The following is an 18,659-nucleotide window of genomic DNA, read 5'->3' as shown; positions in this document are numbered from 1 at the left end:
TGATTTTCATGCTTCCAGGGGCCTTAAACACAAGATTTGAGGAATGGGTAAAAGTGAATGAAAATGGCCAATTTACTCACTCTGCGGCCTTAAAAAGTGTTTCTCCTCCACGGAAAGTGAATTAAATACCATTATGAGGCCTTTATTGTTCAAGCGAAAACGCCTGATTTTTGACGAAAGAGATAACCACCCCCCCTTACGACATGCTTCTGAAACTAAAAAAATGGTTCATTTTCAAATGTTGCGTCTTTGAACTACAATTAACATTGTACGTGGATAATCACTTTTAGAGATAAAATGAGATGTTTAAAGTGATTTTCAAGCTTCCAGGGGCCCTAAACACAAGATTTGAGAAATGGGTAAACGTGAATGAAAATGGCCAATTTACTCACTCTGAGGCCTTAAAAAGTGTTTCACCTTCACGGAAAGTGAATAAAATAACATTTGGATGCCTTTATTGTTCAATCAAAAACGCCCGTTTTTTGGTGAAAAAGATAACCACCCCCCCTTACGACATGCTTCAGAAACGAAAAAAATGGTCCATTTTCAAATGTTGCGTCTTTGAACTACAATTCACATTTGTACGTGGATAATCACTTTTAGAGATAAAATTAGATGTTTAAAGTGATTTACAAGCTTTCAGGGGCCCTAAACACAAGATTTGAGGAATGGGTAAATATGAATGAAAATGGCCAATTTATTCCCTCTGAGGCCTTAAAAAGTTTTTCTCCACTCCAGAAAGAGAATTAAATAACATTTGTAGACCTTTATTGTTCAATCAAAAACGCCCGATTTTTGACGAAAGAGATAACCACCCCCCCCTTACGACATGCTTCAGAAACGAAAAAAATGGTCCATTTTCAAATGTTGCGTCTTTGAACTACAATTCACATTTGTACGTGGATAATCACTTTTAGAGATAAAATTACATGTTTAAAGTGATTTACAAGCTTCCAGGGGCCCTAAACACAAGATATGAGGAATGGATAAAGATGAATGAAAATGGCCAATTTACTCACTCTGAGGCCTTAAAAAGTGTTTCTCCTCCACGGGAAGTGAATTAAATAACATTTGGAGGCCTTTATTGTTCAAGCGAAAACGCCCGATTATTGACGAAAGAGATAACCACCCCCCCCTTACGACATGCTTCAGAAACGAAAAAAATGGTCCGTTTTCAAATGTTGCGTCTTTGAATGACAATCCACATTTGTACGTGGATAATCACTTTTAGAGCTAAAATTAGATGTTTAAAGTGATTTTCAAGCTTCCAGGGGCCCTAAACACAAGATTTGAGAAATGGGTAAAAGTGAATGAAAATGGCCAATTTACTCACTCTGAGGCCTTAAAAAGTGTTTCTCCTCCACGGGAAGTGAACTAAATACCATTTGGAGGCCTTTATTGTTCAAGCGAAAACGCCTGATTTTTGATGAAAGAGATAACCACTCCCCCTTACGACATGCTTCTGAAACTAAAAAAATGGTTCATTTTCAAATGTTGCGTCTTTGAACCACAATTAACATTGTGCGTGGATAATCACTTTTAGAGATAAAATGAGATGTTTAAAGTGATTTTCAAGCTTCCAGGGGCCCTAAACACGAGATTTGAGAAATGGGTAAACGTGAATGAAAATGGCCAATTTACTCACTCTGCGGCCTTAAAAAGTGTTTCTCCTCCACGGAAAGTGAATAAAATAACATTTGGATGCCTTTATTGTTCAATCAAAAACGCCCGTTTTTTGGTGAAAAAGATAACCACCCCCCCTTACGACATGCTTCAGAAACGAAAAAAATGGTCCATTTTCAAATGTTGCGTCTTTGAACTACAATTCACATTTGTATGTGGATGATCACTTTTAGAGATAAAATTAGATGTTTAAAGTGATATACAAGCTTCCAGGGGCCCTAAACACAAGATATGAGGAATGGGTAAATATGAATGAAAATGGCCAATTTATTCACTCCGAGGCCTTAAAAAGTTTTTCTCCACTCCAGAAAGTGAATTAAATAACATTTGTAGGCCTTAATTGTTCAATCAAAAACGCCCGATTTTTGACGAAAGAGATAACCACCCCCCCTTACGACATGCTTCAGAAACTAAAAAAATGGTCTGTTTACAAATGTTGCCTCTTTGAACTATAATTCACATTTGTACGTGGAAAAGCACTTTTAAAGATCAAATGAGATGTTTAAAGTGATTTTCATGCTTCCAGGGGCCTTAAACACAAGATTTGAGGTATGGGTAAAAGTGAATGAAAATGGCCAATTTACTCACTCTGAGGCCTTAAAAAGTGTTTCTCCTCCACGGGAAGTGAATTAAATACCATTATGAGGCCTTTATTGTTCAAGCGAAAACGCCTGATTTTTGATGAAAGAGATAACCACCCCCCCTTACGACATGCTTCTGAAACTAAAAAAATGGTTCATTTTCAAATGTTGCGTCTTTGAACTACAATTAACATTGTACGTGGATAATCACTTTTAGAGATAAAATGAGATGTTTAAAGTGATTTTCAAGCTTCCAGGGGCCCTAAACACAAGATTTGAGAAATGGGTAAACGTGAATGAAAATGGCCAATTTACTCACTCTGAGGCCTTAAAAAGTGTTTCACCTTCACGGAAAGTGAATAAAATAACATTTGGATGCCTTTATTGTTCAATCAAAAACGCCCGTTTTTTGGTGAAAAAGATAACCACCCCCCCTTACGACATGCTTCAGAAACGAAAAAAATGGTCCATTTTCAAATGTTGCGTCTTTGAACTACAATTCACATTTGTACGTGGATAATCACTTTTAGAGATAAAATTAGATGTTTAAAGTGATTTACAAGCTTTCAGGGGCCCTAAACACAAGATTTGAGGAATGGGTAAATATGAATGAAAATGGCCAATTTATTCACTCTGAGGCCTTAAAAAGTTTTTCTCCACTCCAGAAAGAGAATTAAATAACATTTGTAGACCTTTATTGTTCAATCAAAAACGCCCGATTTTTGACGAAAGAGATAACCACCCCCCCCCTTACGACATGCTTCAGAAACGAAAAAAATGGTCCATTTTCAAATGTTGCGTCTTTGAACTACAATTCACATTTGTACGTGGATAATCACTTTTAGAGATAAAATTACATGTTTAAAGTGATTTACAAGCTTCCAGGGGCCCTAAACACAAGATATGAGGAATGGATAAATATGAATGAAAATGGCCAATTTACTCACTCTGAGGCCTTAAAAAGTGTTTCTCCTCCACGGGAAGTGAATTAAATAACATTTGGAGGCCTTTATTGTTCAAGCGAAAACGCCCGATTATTGACGAAAGAGATAACCACCCCCCCCTTACGACATGCTTCAGAAACGAAAAAAATGGTCCGTTTTCAAATGTTGCGTCTTTGAATGACAATCCACATTTGTACGTGGATAATCACTTTTAGAGCTAAAATTAGATGTTTAAAGTGATTTTCAAGCTTCCAGGGGCCCTAAACACAAGATTTGAGAAATGGGTAAAAGTGAATGAAAATGGCCAATTTACTCACTCTGAGGCCTTAAAAAGTGTTTCTCCTCCACGGGAAGTGAATTAAATACCATTTGGAGGCCTTTATTGTTCAAGCGAAAACGCCTGATTTTTGATGAAAGAGATAACCACTCCCCCTTACGACATGCTTCTGAAACTAAAAAAATGGTTCATTTTCAAATGTTGCGTCTTTGAACCACAATTAACATTGTGCGTGGATAATCACTTTTAGAGATAAAATGAGATGTTTAAAGTGATTTTCAAGCTTCCAGGGGCCCTAAACACGAGATTTGAGAAATGGGTAAACGTGAATGAAAATGGCCAATTTACTCACTCTGCGGCCTTAAAAAGTGTTTCTCCTCCACGGAACGTGAATAAAATAACATTTGGATGCCTTTATTGTTCAATCAAAAATGCCCGTTTTTTGGTGAAAAGATAACCACCCCCCCTTACGACATGCTTCAGAAACGAAAAAAATGGTCCATTTTCAAATGTTGCGTCTTTGAACTACAATTCACATTTGTACGTGGATAATCACTTTTAGAGATAAAATTAGATGTTTAAAGTGATTTACAAGCTTCCAGGGGCCCTAAACACAAGATATGAGAAATGGGTAAAAGTGAATGAAAATGGCCAATTTACTCACTCTGAGGCCTTAAAAAGTGTTTCTCCTCCACGGGAAGTGAATTAAATAACATTTGTAGGCCTTTATTGTTCAAGCGAAAACGCCCGATAATTGACGAAAGAGATAACCACCCCCCCTTACGACATGCTTCAGAAACGAAAAAAATGGTCCGTTTTCAAATGTTGCGTCTTTGAATGACAATCCACATTTGTACGTGGATAATCACTTTTAGAGCTAAAATTAGATGTTTAAAGTGATTTTCAAGCTTCCAGGGGCCCTAAACACAAGATTTGAGAAATGGGTAAAAGTGAATGAAAATGGCCAATTTACTCACTCTGAGGCCTTAAAAAGTGTTTCTCCTCCACGGGAAGTGAATTAAATACCATTTGGAGGCCTTTATTGTTCAAGCGAAAACGCCTGATTTTTGATGAAAGAGATAACCACCCCCCCTTACGACATGCTTCTGAAACTAAAAAAATGGTTTATTTTCAAATGTCGCGTCTTTGAACTACAATTAACATTTTACGTGGGTAATCACTTTTAGAGATAAAGTGAGATGTTTAAAGTGATTTTCAAGCTTTCAGGGGCCCTAAACACAAGATTTGAGAAATGGGTAAAAGTGAATGAAAATGGCCAATTTACTCACTCTGAGGCCTTAAAAAGTGTTTCTCCTCCACGGGAAGTGAATTAAATACCATTTGGAGGCCTTTATTGTTCAAGCGAAAACACCTGATTTTTGATGAAAGAGATAACCACCCCCCCTTATGACATGCTTCTGAAACTAAAAAAATGGTTCATTTTCAAATGTTGCGTCTTTGAACTACAATTAACATTGTACGTGGATATTCACTTTTAGAGATAAAATGAGATGTTTAAAGTGATTTTCAAGCTTCCAGGGGCCCTAAACACGAGATTTGAGAAATGAGTAAATGTGAATGAAAATGGCCAATTTACTCACTCTGCGGCCTTAAAAAGTGTTTCTCCTCCGCGGAAAGTTAATAAAATAACATTTGGAGGCCTTTATTGTTCACTCAAAAAAGCCCGTTTTTTGGTGAAAAAGATAACCACCCCCCCCTTACGACATGCTTCAGAAACGAAAAAAATGTTCCATTTTCAAATGTTGCGTCTTTGAACTACAATTCACATTTGTACGTGGATGATCACTTTTAGGGATAAAATTAGATGTTTAAAGTGATATACAAGCTTCCAGGGGCCCTAAACACAAGATATGAGGAATGGGTAAATATGAATGAAAATGGCCAATTTATTCACTCCGAGGCCTTAAAAAGTTTTTCTCCACTCCAGAAAGTGAATTAAATAACATTTGTAGGCCTTTATTGTTCAATCAAAAACGCCCGATTTTTGACGAAAGAGATAACCACCCCCCCTTACGACATCCTTCAGAAACAAAAAAATGGTCTGTTTTCAAATGTTGCCTCTTTGAACTACAATTCACATTTGTACGTGGATAATCACTTTTAGAGCTAAAATTAGATGTTTAAAGTAATTTTCAAGCTTCCAGGGGCCCTAAACACAAGATTTGAGAAATGGGTAAAAGTGAATGAAAATGGCCAATTTACTCACTCCGAGTCCTTAAAAAGTGTTTCTCCTCCACGGGAAGTGAATTAAATACCATTTGGAGGCCTTTATTGTTCAAGCGAAAACGTCTGATTTTTGATGAAAGAGATAACCACCCCCCCTTACGACATGCTTCTGAAACTAAAAAAATGGTTCATTTTCAAATGTCGCGTCTTTGAACTACAATTAACATTTTACGTGGGTAATCACTTTTAGAGATAAAGTGAGATGTTTAAAGTGATTTTCAAGCTTTCAGGGGCCCTAAACACAAGATTTGAGAAATGGGTAAAAGTGAATGAAAATGGCCAATTTACTCACTCTGAGGCCTTAAAAAGTGTTTCTCCTCCACGGGAAGTGAATTAAATACCATTTGGAGGCCTTTATTGTTCAAGCGAAAACACCTGATTTTTGATGAAAGAGATAACCACCCCCCCCTTACGACATGCTTCAGAAACGAAAATAATGTTCCATTTTCAAATGTTGCGTCTTTGAACTACAATTCACATTTGTACGTGGATGATCACTTTTAGAGATAAAATTAGCTGTTTAAAGTGATTTACAAGCTTCCAGGGGCCCTAAACACAAGATATGAGGAATGGGTAAATATGAATGAAAATGGCCAATTTATTCACTCTGAGGCCTTAAAAAGTTTTTCTCCACTCCAGAAAGTGAATTAAATAACATTTGTAGGCCTTTATTGTTCAATCAAAAACGCCCGATTTTTGATGAAAGAGATAACCACCCCCCTTTACGACATGCTTCAGAAACTAAAAAAATGGTCCGTTTTCAAATGTTGCCTCTTTGAACTACAATTCACATTTGTACGTGGATGATCACTTTTAGAGATAAAATTAGATGTTTAAAGTGATTTACAAGCTTCCAGGGGCCCTAAACACAAGATATGAGGAATGGGTAAATATGAATGAAAATGGGCAATTTATTCACTCTGAGGCCTTAAAAAGTTTTTCTCCACTCCAGAAAGTGAATTAAATAACATTTGTAGGCCTTTATTGTTCAATCAAAAACGCCCGATTTTTGATGAAAGAGATAACCACCCCCCCTTACGACATGCTTCAGAAACGAAAAAAATGGTCCATTTTCAAATGTTGCGTCTTTGAATGACAATCCACATTTGTACGTGGATAATCAATTTTAGAGCTAAAATTAGATGTTTAAAGTGATTTTCAAGCTTCCAGGGGCCCTAAACACAAGATTTGAGAAATGGGTAAAAGTGAATGAAAATGGTCAATTTACTCACTCTGAGGCCTTAAAAAGTGTTTCTCCTCCACGGAAAGTGAATAAAATAACATTTGGATGCCTTTATTGTTCAATCAAAAACGCCCGTTTTTTGGTGAAAAAGATAACCACCCCCCCTTACGACATGCTTCAGAAACGAAAAAAATGGTCCATTTTCAAATGTTGCGTCTTTGAACTACAATTCACATTTGTACGTGGATGATCACTTTTAGGGATAAAATTAGATGTTTAAAGTGATATACAAGCTTCCAGGGGCCCTAAACACAAGATATGAGGAATGGGTAAATATGAATGAAAATGGCCAATTTATTCACTCCGAGGCCTTAAAAAGTTTTTCTCCTCTCCAGAAAGTGATTTAAATAACATTTGTAGGCCTTTATTGTTCAATCAAAAACGCCCGATTTTTGACGAAAGAGATAACCACCCCCCCTTACGACATGCTTCAGAAACAAAAAAAATGGTCTGTTTTCAAATGTTGCCTCTTTGAACTACAATTCACATTTGTACGTGGAAAAGCACTTTTAAAGATCAAATGAGATGTTTAAAGTGATTTTCATGCTTCCAGGGGCCTTAAACACAAGATTTGAGGTATGGGTAAAAGTGAATGAAAATGGCCAATTTACTCACTCTGAGGCCTTAAAAAGTGTTTCTCCTCCACGGGAAGTGAATTAAATACCATTATGAGGCCTTTATTGTTCAAGCGAAAACGCCTGATTTTTGATGAAAGAGATAACCACCCCCCCTTACGACATGCTTCTGAAACTAAAAAAATGGTTCATTTTCAAATGTTGCGTCTTTGAACTACAATTAACATTGTACGTGGATAATCACTTTTAGAGATAAAATGAGATGTTTAAAGTGATTTTCAAGCTTCCAGGGGCCCTAAACACAAGATTTGAGAAATGGGTAAACGTGAATGAAAATGGCCAATTTACTCACTCTGAGGCCTTAAAAAGTGTTTCACCTTCACGGAAAGTGAATAAAATAACATTTGGATGCCTTTATTGTTCAATCAAAAACGCCCGTTTTTTGGTGAAAAAGATAACCACCCCCCCTTACGACATGCTTCAGAAACGAAAAAAATGGTCCATTTTCAAATGTTGCGTCTTTGAACTACAATTCACATTTGTACGTGGAAAAGCACTTTTAAAGATCAAATGAGATGTTTAAAGTGATTTTCATGCTTCCAGGGGCCTTAAACACAAGATTTGAGGAATGGGTAAAAGTGAATGAAAATGGCCAATTTACTCACTCTGCGGCCTTAAAAAGTGTTTCTCCTCCACGGAAAGTGAATTAAATACCATTATGAGGCCTTTATTGTTCAAGCGAAAACGCCTGATTTTTGACGAAAGAGATAACCACCCCCCCTTACGACATGCTTCTGAAACTAAAAAAATGGTTCATTTTCAAATGTTGCGTCTTTGAACTACAATTAACATTGTACGTGGATAATCACTTTTAGAGATAAAATGAGATGTTTAAAGTGATTTTCAAGCTTCCAGGGGCCCTAAACACAAGATTTGAGAAATGGGTAAACGTGAATGAAAATGGCCAATTTACTCACTCTGAGGCCTTAAAAAGTGTTTCACCTTCACGGAAAGTGAATAAAATAACATTTGGATGCCTTTATTGTTCAATCAAAAACGCCCGTTTTTTGGTGAAAAAGATAACCACCCCCCCTTACGACATGCTTCAGAAACGAAAAAAATGGTCCATTTTCAAATGTTGCGTCTTTGAACTACAATTCACATTTGTACGTGGATAATCACTTTTAGAGATAAAATTAGATGTTTAAAGTGATTTACAAGCTTTCAGGGGCCCTAAACACAAGATTTGAGGAATGGGTAAATATGAATGAAAATGGCCAATTTATTCACTCTGAGGCCTTAAAAAGTTTTTCTCCACTCCAGAAAGAGAATTAAATAACATTTGTAGACCTTTATTGTTCAATCAAAAACGCCCGATTTTTGACGAAAGAGATAACCACCCCCCCCTTACGACATGCTTCAGAAACGAAAAAAATGGTCCATTTTCAAATGTTGCGTCTTTGAACTACAATTCACATTTGTACGTGGATAATCACTTTTAGAGATAAAATTACATGTTTAAAGTGATTTACAAGCTTCCAGGGGCCCTAAACACAAGATATGAGGAATGGATAAAGATGAATGAAAATGGCCAATTTACTCACTCTGAGGCCTTAAAAAGTGTTTCTCCTCCACGGGAAGTGAATTAAATAACATTTGGAGGCCTTTATTGTTCAAGCGAAAACGCCCGATTATTGACGAAAGAGATAACCACCCCCCCCTTACGACATGCTTCAGAAACGAAAAAAATGGTCCGTTTTCAAATGTTGCGTCTTTGAATGACAATCCACATTTGTACGTGGATAATCACTTTTAGAGCTAAAATTAGATGTTTAAAGTGATTTTCAAGCTTCCAGGGGCCCTAAACACAAGATTTGAGAAATGGGTAAAAGTGAATGAAAATGGCCAATTTACTCACTCTGAGGCCTTAAAAAGTGTTTCTCCTCCACGGGAAGTGAATTAAATACGATTTGGAGGCCTTTATTGTTCAAGCGAAAACGCCTGATTTTTGATGAAAGAGATAACCACTCCCCCTTACGACATGCTTCTGAAACTAAAAAAATGGTTCATTTTCAAATGTTGCGTCTTTAAACCACAATTAACATTGTGCGTGGATAATCACTTTTAGAGATAAAATGAGATGTTTAAAGTGATTTTCAAGCTTCCAGGGGCCCTAAACACGAGATTTGAGAAATGGGTAAACGTGAATGAAAATGGCCAATTTACTCACTCTGCGGCCTTAAAAAGTGTTTCTCCTCCACGGAAAGTGAATAAAATAACATTTGGATGCCTTTATTGTTCAATCAAAAACGCCCGTTTTTTGGTGAAAAAGATAACCACCCCCCCTTACGACATGCTTCAGAAACGAAAAAAATGGTCCATTTTCAAATGTTGCGTCTTTGAACTACAATTCACATTTGTAGGTGGATGATCACTTTTAGAGATAAAATTAGATGTTTAAAGTGATATACAAGCTTCCAGGGGCCCTAAACACAAGATATGAGGAATGGGTAAATATGAATGAAAATGGCCAATTTATTCACTCCGAGGCCTTAAAAAGTTTTTCTCCACTCCAGAAAGTGAATTAAATAACATTTGTAGGCCTTAATTGTTCAATCAAAAACGCCCGATTTTTGACGAAAGAGATAACCACCCCCCCTTACGACATGCTTCAGAAACTAAAAAAATGGTCTGTTTACAAATGTTGCCTCTTTGAACTATAATTCACATTTGTACGTGGAAAAGCACTTTTAAAGATCAAATGAGATGTTTAAAGTGATTTTCATGCTTCCAGGGGCCTTAAACACAAGATTTGAGGTATGGGCAAAAGTGAATGAAAATGGCCAATTTACTCACTCTGAGGCCTTAAAAAGTGTTTCTCCTCCACGGGAAGTGAATTAAATACCATTATGAGGCCTTTATTGTTCAAGCGAAAACGCCTGATTTTTGACGAAAGAGATAACCACCCCCCCTTACGACATGCTTCTGAAACTAAAAAAATGGTTCATTTTCAAATGTTGCGTCTTTGAACTACAATTAACATTGTACGTGGATAATCACTTTTAGAGATAAAATGAGATGTTTAAAGTGATTTTCAAGCTTCCAGGGGCCCTAAACACAAGATTTGAGAAATGGGTAAACGTGAATGAAAATGGCCAATTTACTCACTCTGAGGCCTTAAAAAGTGTTTCACCTTCACGGAAAGTGAATAAAATAACATTTGGATGCCTTTATTGTTCAATCAAAAACGCCCGTTTTTTGGTGAAAAAGATAACCACCCCCCCTTACGACATGCTTCAGAAACGAAAAAAATGGTCCATTTTCAAATGTTGCGTCTTTGAACTACAATTCACATTTGTACGTGGATAATCACTTTTAGAGATAAAATTAGATGTTTAAAGTGATTTACAAGCTTTCAGGGGCCCTAAACACAAGATTTGAGGAATGGGTAAATATGAATGAAAATGGCCAATTTATTCACTCTGAGGCCTTAAAAAGTTTTTCTCCACTCCAGAAAGAGAATTAAATAACATTTGTAGACCTTTATTGTTCAATCAAAAACGCCCGATTTTTGACGAAAGAGATAACCACCCCCCCCTTACGACATGCTTCAGAAACGAAAAAAATGGTCCATTTTCAAATGTTGCGTCTTTGAACTACAATTCACATTTGTACGTGGATAATCACTTTTAGAGATAAAATTACATGTTTAAAGTGATTTACAAGCTTCCAGGGGCCCTAAACACAAGATATGAGGAATGGATAAAGATGAATGAAAATGGCCAATTTACTCACTCTGAGGCCTTAAAAAGTGTTTCTCCTCCACGGGAAGTGAATTAAATAACATTTGGAGGCCTTTATTGTTCAAGCGAAAACGCCTGATTTTTGATGAAAGAGATAACCACTCCCCCTTACGACATGCTTCTGAAACTAAAAAAATGGTTCATTTTCAAATGTTGCGTCTTTGAACCACAATTAACATTGTGCGTGGATAATCACTTTTAGAGATAAAATGAGATGTTTAAAGTGATTTTCAAGCTTCCAGGGGCCCTAAACACGAGATTTGAGAAATGGGTAAACGTGAATGAAAATGGCCAATTTACTCACTCTGCGGCCTTAAAAAGTGTTTCTCCTCCACGGAAAGTGAATAAAATAACATTTGGATGCCTTTATTGTTCAATCAAAAACGCCCGTTTTTTGGTGAAAAAGATAACCACCCCCCCTTACGACATGCTTCAGAAACGAAAAAAATGGTCCATTTTCAAATGTTGCGTCTTTGAACTACAATTCACATTTGTATGTGGATGATCACTTTTAGAGATAAAATTAGATGTTTAAAGTGATATACAAGCTTCCAGGGGCCCTAAACACAAGATATGAGGAATGGGTAAATATGAATGAAAATGGCCAATTTATTCACTCCGAGGCCTTAAAAAGTTTTTCTCCACTCCAGAAAGTGAATTAAATAACATTTGTAGGCCTTAATTGTTCAATCAAAAACGCCCGATTTTTGACGAAAGAGATAACCACCCCCCCTTACGACATGCTTCAGAAACTAAAAAAATGGTCTGTTTACAAATGTTGCCTCTTTGAACTATAATTCACATTTGTACATGGAAAAGCACTTTTAAAGATCAAATGAGATGTTTAAAGTGATTTTCATGCTTCCAGGGGCCTTAAACACAAGATTTGAGGTATGGGTAAAAGTGAATGAAAATGGCCAATTTACTCACTCTGAGGCCTTAAAAAGTGTTTCTCCTCCACGGGAAGTGAATTAAATACCATTATGAGGCCTTTATTGTTCAAGCGAAAACGCCTGATTTTTGATGAAAGAGATAACCACCCCCCCTTACGACATGCTTCTGAAACTAAAAAAATGGTTCATTTTCAAATGTTGCGTCTTTGAACTACAATTAACATTGTACGTGGATAATCACTTTTAGAGATGAAATGAGATGTTTAAAGTGATTTTCAAGCTTCCAGGGGCCCTAAACACAAGATTTGAGAAATGGGTAAACGTGAATGAAAATGGCCAATTTACTCACTCTGAGGCCTTAAAAAGTGTTTCACCTTCACGGAAAGTGAATAAAATAACATTTGGATGCCTTTATTGTTCAATCAAAAACGCCCGTTTTTTGGTGAAAAAGATAACCACCCCCCCTTACGACATGCTTCAGAAACGAAAAAAATGGTCCATTTTCAAATGTTGCGTCTTTGAACTACAATTCACATTTGTACGTGGATAATCACTTTTAGAGATAAAATTAGATGTTTAAAGTGATTTACAAGCTTTCAGGGGCCCTAAACACAAGATTTGAGGAATGGGTAAATATGAATGAAAATGGCCAATTTATTCACTCTGAGGCCTTAAAAAGTTTTTCTCCACTCCAGAAAGAGAATTAAATAACATTTGTAGACCTTTATTGTTCAATCAAAAACGCCCGATTTTTGACGAAAGAGATAACCACCCCCCCCTTACGACATGCTTCAGAAACGAAAAAAATGGTCCATTTTCAAATGTTGCGTCTTTGAACTACAATTCACATTTGTACGTGGATAATCACTTTTAGAGATAAAATTACATGTTTAAAGTGATTTACAAGCTTCCAGGGGCCCTAAACACAAGATATGAGGAATGGATAAATATGAATGAAAATGGCCAATTTACTCACTCTGAGGCCTTAAAAAGTGTTTCTCCTCCACGGGAAGTGAATTAAATAACATTTGGAGGCCTTTATTGTTCAAGCGAAAACGCCCGATTATTGACGAAAGAGATAACCACCCCCCCCTTACGACATGCTTCAGAAACGAAAAAAATGGTCCGTTTTCAAATGTTGCGTCTTTGAATGACAATCCACATTTGTACGTGGATAATCACTTTTAGAGCTAAAATTAGATGTTTAAAGTGATTTTCAAGCTTCCAGGGGCCCTAAACACAAGATTTGAGAAATGGGTAAAAGTGAATGAAAATGGCCAATTTACTCACTCTGAGGCCTTAAAAAGTGTTTCTCCTCCACGGGAAGTGAATTAAATACCATTTGGAGGCCTTTATTGTTCAAGCGAAAACGCCTGATTGTTGATGAAAGAGATAACCACCCCCCCTTACGACATGCTTCTGAAACTAAAAAAATGGTTTATTTTCAAATGTCGCGTCTTTGAACTACAATTAACATTTTACGTGGGTAATCACTTTTAGAGATAAAGTGAGATGTTTAAAGTGATTTTCAAGCTTTCAGGGGCCCTAAACACAAGATTTGAGAAATGGGTAAAAGTGAATGAAAATGGCCAATTTACTCACTCTGAGGCCTTAAAAAGTGTTTCTCCTCCACGGGAAGTGAATTAAATACCATTTGGAGGCCTTTATTGTTCAAGCGAAAACACCTGATTTTTGATGAAAGAGATAACCACCCCCCCTTATGACATGCTTCTGAAACTAAAAAAATGGTTCATTTTCAAATGTTGCGTCTTTGAACTACAATTAACATTGTACGTGGATATTCACTTTTAGAGATAAAATGAGATGTTTAAAGTGATTTTCAAGCTTCCAGGGGCCCTAAACACGAGATTTGAGAAATGAGTAAATGTGAATGAAAATGGCCAATTTACTCACTCTGCGGCCTTAAAAAGTGTTTCTCCTCCGCGGAAAGTTAATAAAATAACATTTGGAGGCCTTTATTGTTCACTCAAAAAAGCCCGTTTTTTGGTGAAAAAGATAACCACCCCCCCCTTACGACATGCTTCAGAAACGAAAAAAATGTTCCATTTTCAAATGTTGCGTCTTTGAACTACAATTCACATTTGTACGTGGATGATCACTTTTAGGGATAAAATTAGATGTTTAAAGTGATATACAAGCTTCCAGGGGCCCTAAACACAAGATATGAGGAATGGGTAAATATGAATGAAAATGGCCAATTTATTCACTCCGAGGCCTTAAAAAGTTTTTCTCCACTCCAGAAAGTGAATTAAATAACATTTGTAGGCCTTTATTGTTCAATCAAAAACGCCCGATTTTTGACGAAAGAGATAACCACCCCCCCTTACGACATCCTTCAGAAACAAAAAAATGGTCTGTTTTCAAATGTTGCCTCTTTGAACTACAATTCACATTTGTACGTGGATAATCACTTTTAGAGCTAAAATTAGATGTTTAAAGTAATTTTCAAGCTTCCAGGGGCCCTAAACACAAGATTTGAGAAATGGGTAAAAGTGAATGAAAATGGCCAATTTACTCACTCCGAGTCCTTAAAAAGTGTTTCTCCTCCACGGGAAGTGAATTAAATACCATTTGGAGGCCTTTATTGTTCAAGCGAAAACGTCTGATTTTTGATGAAAGAGATAACCACCCCCCCTTACGACATGCTTCTGAAACTAAAAAAATGGTTCATTTTCAAATGTCGCGTCTTTGAACTACAATTAACATTTTACGTGGGTAATCACTTTTAGAGATAAAGTGAGATGTTTAAAGTGATTTTCAAGCTTTCAGGGGCCCTAAACACAAGATTTGAGAAATGGGTAAAAGTGAATGAAAATGGCCAATTTACTCACTCTGAGGCCTTAAAAAGTGTTTCTCCTCCACGGGAAGTGAATTAAATACCATTTGGAGGCCTTTATTGTTCAAGCGAAAACACCTGATTTTTGATGAAAGAGATAACCACCCCCCCCTTACGACATGCTTCAGAAACGAAAATAATGTTCCATTTTCAAATGTTGCGTCTTTGAACTACAATTCACATTTGTACGTGGATGATCACTTTTAGAGATAAAATTAGCTGTTTAAAGTGATTTACAAGCTTCCAGGGGCCCTAAACACAAGATATGAGGAATGGGTAAATATGAATGAAAATGGCCAATTTATTCACTCTGAGGCCTTAAAAAGTTTTTCTCCACTCCAGAAAGTGAATTAAATAACATTTGTAGGCCTTTATTGTTCAATCAAAAACGCCCGATTTTTGATGAAAGAGATAACCACCCCCCCTTACGACATGCTTCAGAAACTAAAAAAATGGTCCGTTTTCAAATGTTGCCTCTTTGAACTACAATTCACATTTGTACGTGGATGATCACTTTTAGAGATAAAATTAGATGTTTAAAGTGATTTACAAGCTTCCAGGGGCCCTAAACACAAGATATGAGGAATGGGTAAATATGAATGAAAATGGGCAATTTATTCACTCTGAGGCCTTAAAAAGTTTTTCTCCACTCCAGAAAGTGAATTAAATAACATTTGTAGGCCTTTATTGTTCAATCAAAAACGCCCGATTTTTGATGAAAGAGATAACCACCCCCCCTTACGACATGCTTCAGAAACGAAAAAAATGGTCCATTTTCAAATGTTGCGTCTTTGAATGACAATCCACATTTGTACGTGGATAATCAATTTTAGAGCTAAAATTAGATGTTTAAAGTGATTTTCAAGCTTCCAGGGGCCCTAAACACAAGATTTGAGAAATGGGTAAAAGTGAATGAAAATGGTCAATTTACTCACTCTGAGGCCTTAAAAAGTGTTTCTCCTCCACGGGAAGTGAATTAAATACCATTTGGAGGCCTTTATTGTTCAAGCGAAAACGCCTGATTTTTGATGAAAGAGATAACCACCACCCCCTTACGACATGCTTCTGAAACTAAAAAAATGGTTCATTTTCAAATGTTGTGTCTTTGAACTACAATTAACATTGTACGTGGATAATCACTTTTAGAGATAAAATGAGATGTTTAAAGTGATTTTCAAGCTTCCAGGGGCCCTAAACACGAGATATGAGAAATGGGTAAACGTGAATGAAAATGGCCAATTTACTCACTCTGCGGCCTTAAAAAGTGTTTCTCCTCCACGGAAAGTGAATAAAATAACATTTGGATGCCTTTATTGTTCAATCAAAAACGCCCGTTTTTTGGTGAAAAAGATAACCACCCCCCCTTACGACATGCTTCAGAAACGAAAAAAATGGTCCATTTTCAAATGTTGCGTCTTTGAACTACAATTCACATTTGTACGTGGATGATCACTTTTAGGGATAAAATTAGATGTTTAAAGTGATATACAAGCTTCCAGGGGCCCTAAACACAAGATATGAGGAATGGGTAAATATGAATGAAAATGGCCAATTTATTCACTCCGAGGCCTTAAAAAGTTTTTCTCCACTCCAGAAAGTGAATTAAATAACATTTGTAGGCCTTTATTGTTCAATCAAAAACGCCCGATTTTTGACGAAAGAGATAACCACCCCCCCTTACGACATGCTTCAGAAACAAAAAAAATGGTCTGTTTTCAAATGTTGCCTCTTTGAACTACAATTCACATTTGTACGTGGAAAAGCACTTTTAAAGATCAAATGAGATGTTTAAAGTGATTTTCATGCTTCCAGGGGCCTTAAACACAAGATTTGAGGTATGGGTAAAAGTGAATGAAAATGGCCAATTTACTCACTCTGAGGCCTTAAAAAGTGTTTCTCCTCCACGGAAAGTGAATTAAATACCATTATGAGGCCTTTATTGTTCAAGCGAAAACGCCTGATTTTTGATGAAAGAGATAACCACCCCCCCTTACGACATGCTTCTGAAACTAAAAAAATGGTTCATTTTCAAATGTTGCGTCTTTGAACTTCAATTAACATTGTACGTGGATAATCACTTTTAGAGATAAAATGAGATGTTTAAAGTGATTTTCAAGCTTCCAGGGGCCCTAAACACGAGATTTGAGAAATGGGTAAACGTGAATGAAAATGGCCAATTTACTCACTCTGCGGCCTTAAAAAGTGTTTCTCCTTCACGGAAAGTGAATAAAATAACATTTGGATGCCTTTATTGTTCAATCAAAAACGCCCGTTTTTTGGTGAAAAAGATAACCACCCCCCCCTTACGACATGCTTCAGAAACGAAAAAAATGGTCCATTATCAAATGTTGCGTCTTTGAACTACAATTCACATTTGTACGTGGATAATCACTTTTAGAGATAAAATTAGATGTTTAAAGTGATTTACAAGCTTCCAGGGGCCCTAAACACAAGCTATGAGGAATGGGTAAATATGAATGAAAATAGCCAATTTATTCACTCTGAGGCCTTAAAAAGATTTTCTCCACTCCAGAAAGTGAATTAAATAACATTTGTAGGCCTTTATTGTTCAATCAAAAACGCCCGATTTTTGACGAAAGAGATAACCACCCCCCCTTACGACATGCCTCAGAAACTAAAAAAATGGTCCGTTTTCAAATGTTTCCTCTTTGAACTACAATTCACATTTGTACGGCAAAAAGCACTTTTAAAGATCAAATGAGATGTTTAAAGTGATTTTCATGCTTCCAGGGGCCTTAAACACAAGATTTGAGGAATGGGTAAAAGTGAATGAAAATGGCCAATTTACTCACTCTGAGGCCTTAAAAAGTGTTTCTCCTCCATGGGAAGTGAATTAAATAACATTTGTAGGCCTTTATTGTTCAAGCGAAAACGCCCGATTATTGACGAAAGAGATAACCACCCCCCCTTACGACATGCTTCAGAAACGAAAAAAATGGTCCGTTTTCAAATGTTGCGTCTTTGAATGACAATCCACATTTGTACGTGGATAATCACTTTTAAAGCTAAAATTAGATGTTTAAAGTGATTTTCAAGCTTCCAGGGGCCCTAAACAAGAGATTTGAGAAATGGGTAAACGTGAATGAAAATGGCCAATTTACTCACTCTGAGGCCTTAAAAAGTGTTTCTCCTTCACGGAAAGTGAATAAAATAACATTTGGATGCCTTTATTGTTCAATCAAAAACGCCCGTTTTTTGGTGAAAAAGATAACCACCCCCCCTTACGACATGCTTCAGAAACGAAAAAAATGGTCCATTTTCAAATGTTGCGTCTTTGAACTACAATTCACATTTGTACGTGGATAATCACTTTTAGAGATAAAATTACATGTTTAAAGTGATTTACAAGCTTCCAGGGGCCCTAAACACAAGATATGAGGAATGGATAAATATGAATGAAAATGGCCAATTTACTCACTCTGAGGCCTTAAAAAGTGTTTCTCCTCCACGGGAAGTGAATTAAATACCATTTGGAGGCCTTTATTGTTCAAGCGAAAACGCCCGATTATTGACGAAAGAGATAACCACCCCCCCT

The sequence above is a fragment of the Triturus cristatus genome, chromosome 5_1 (genome assembly GCF_964204655.1).
Source record: "Triturus cristatus chromosome 5_1, aTriCri1.1, whole genome shotgun sequence".
In the NCBI taxonomy this organism is placed as follows: Eukaryota; Metazoa; Chordata; class Amphibia; order Caudata; family Salamandridae; genus Triturus; species Triturus cristatus.
Note: the sequence above shows the minus strand (reverse complement) of the source record.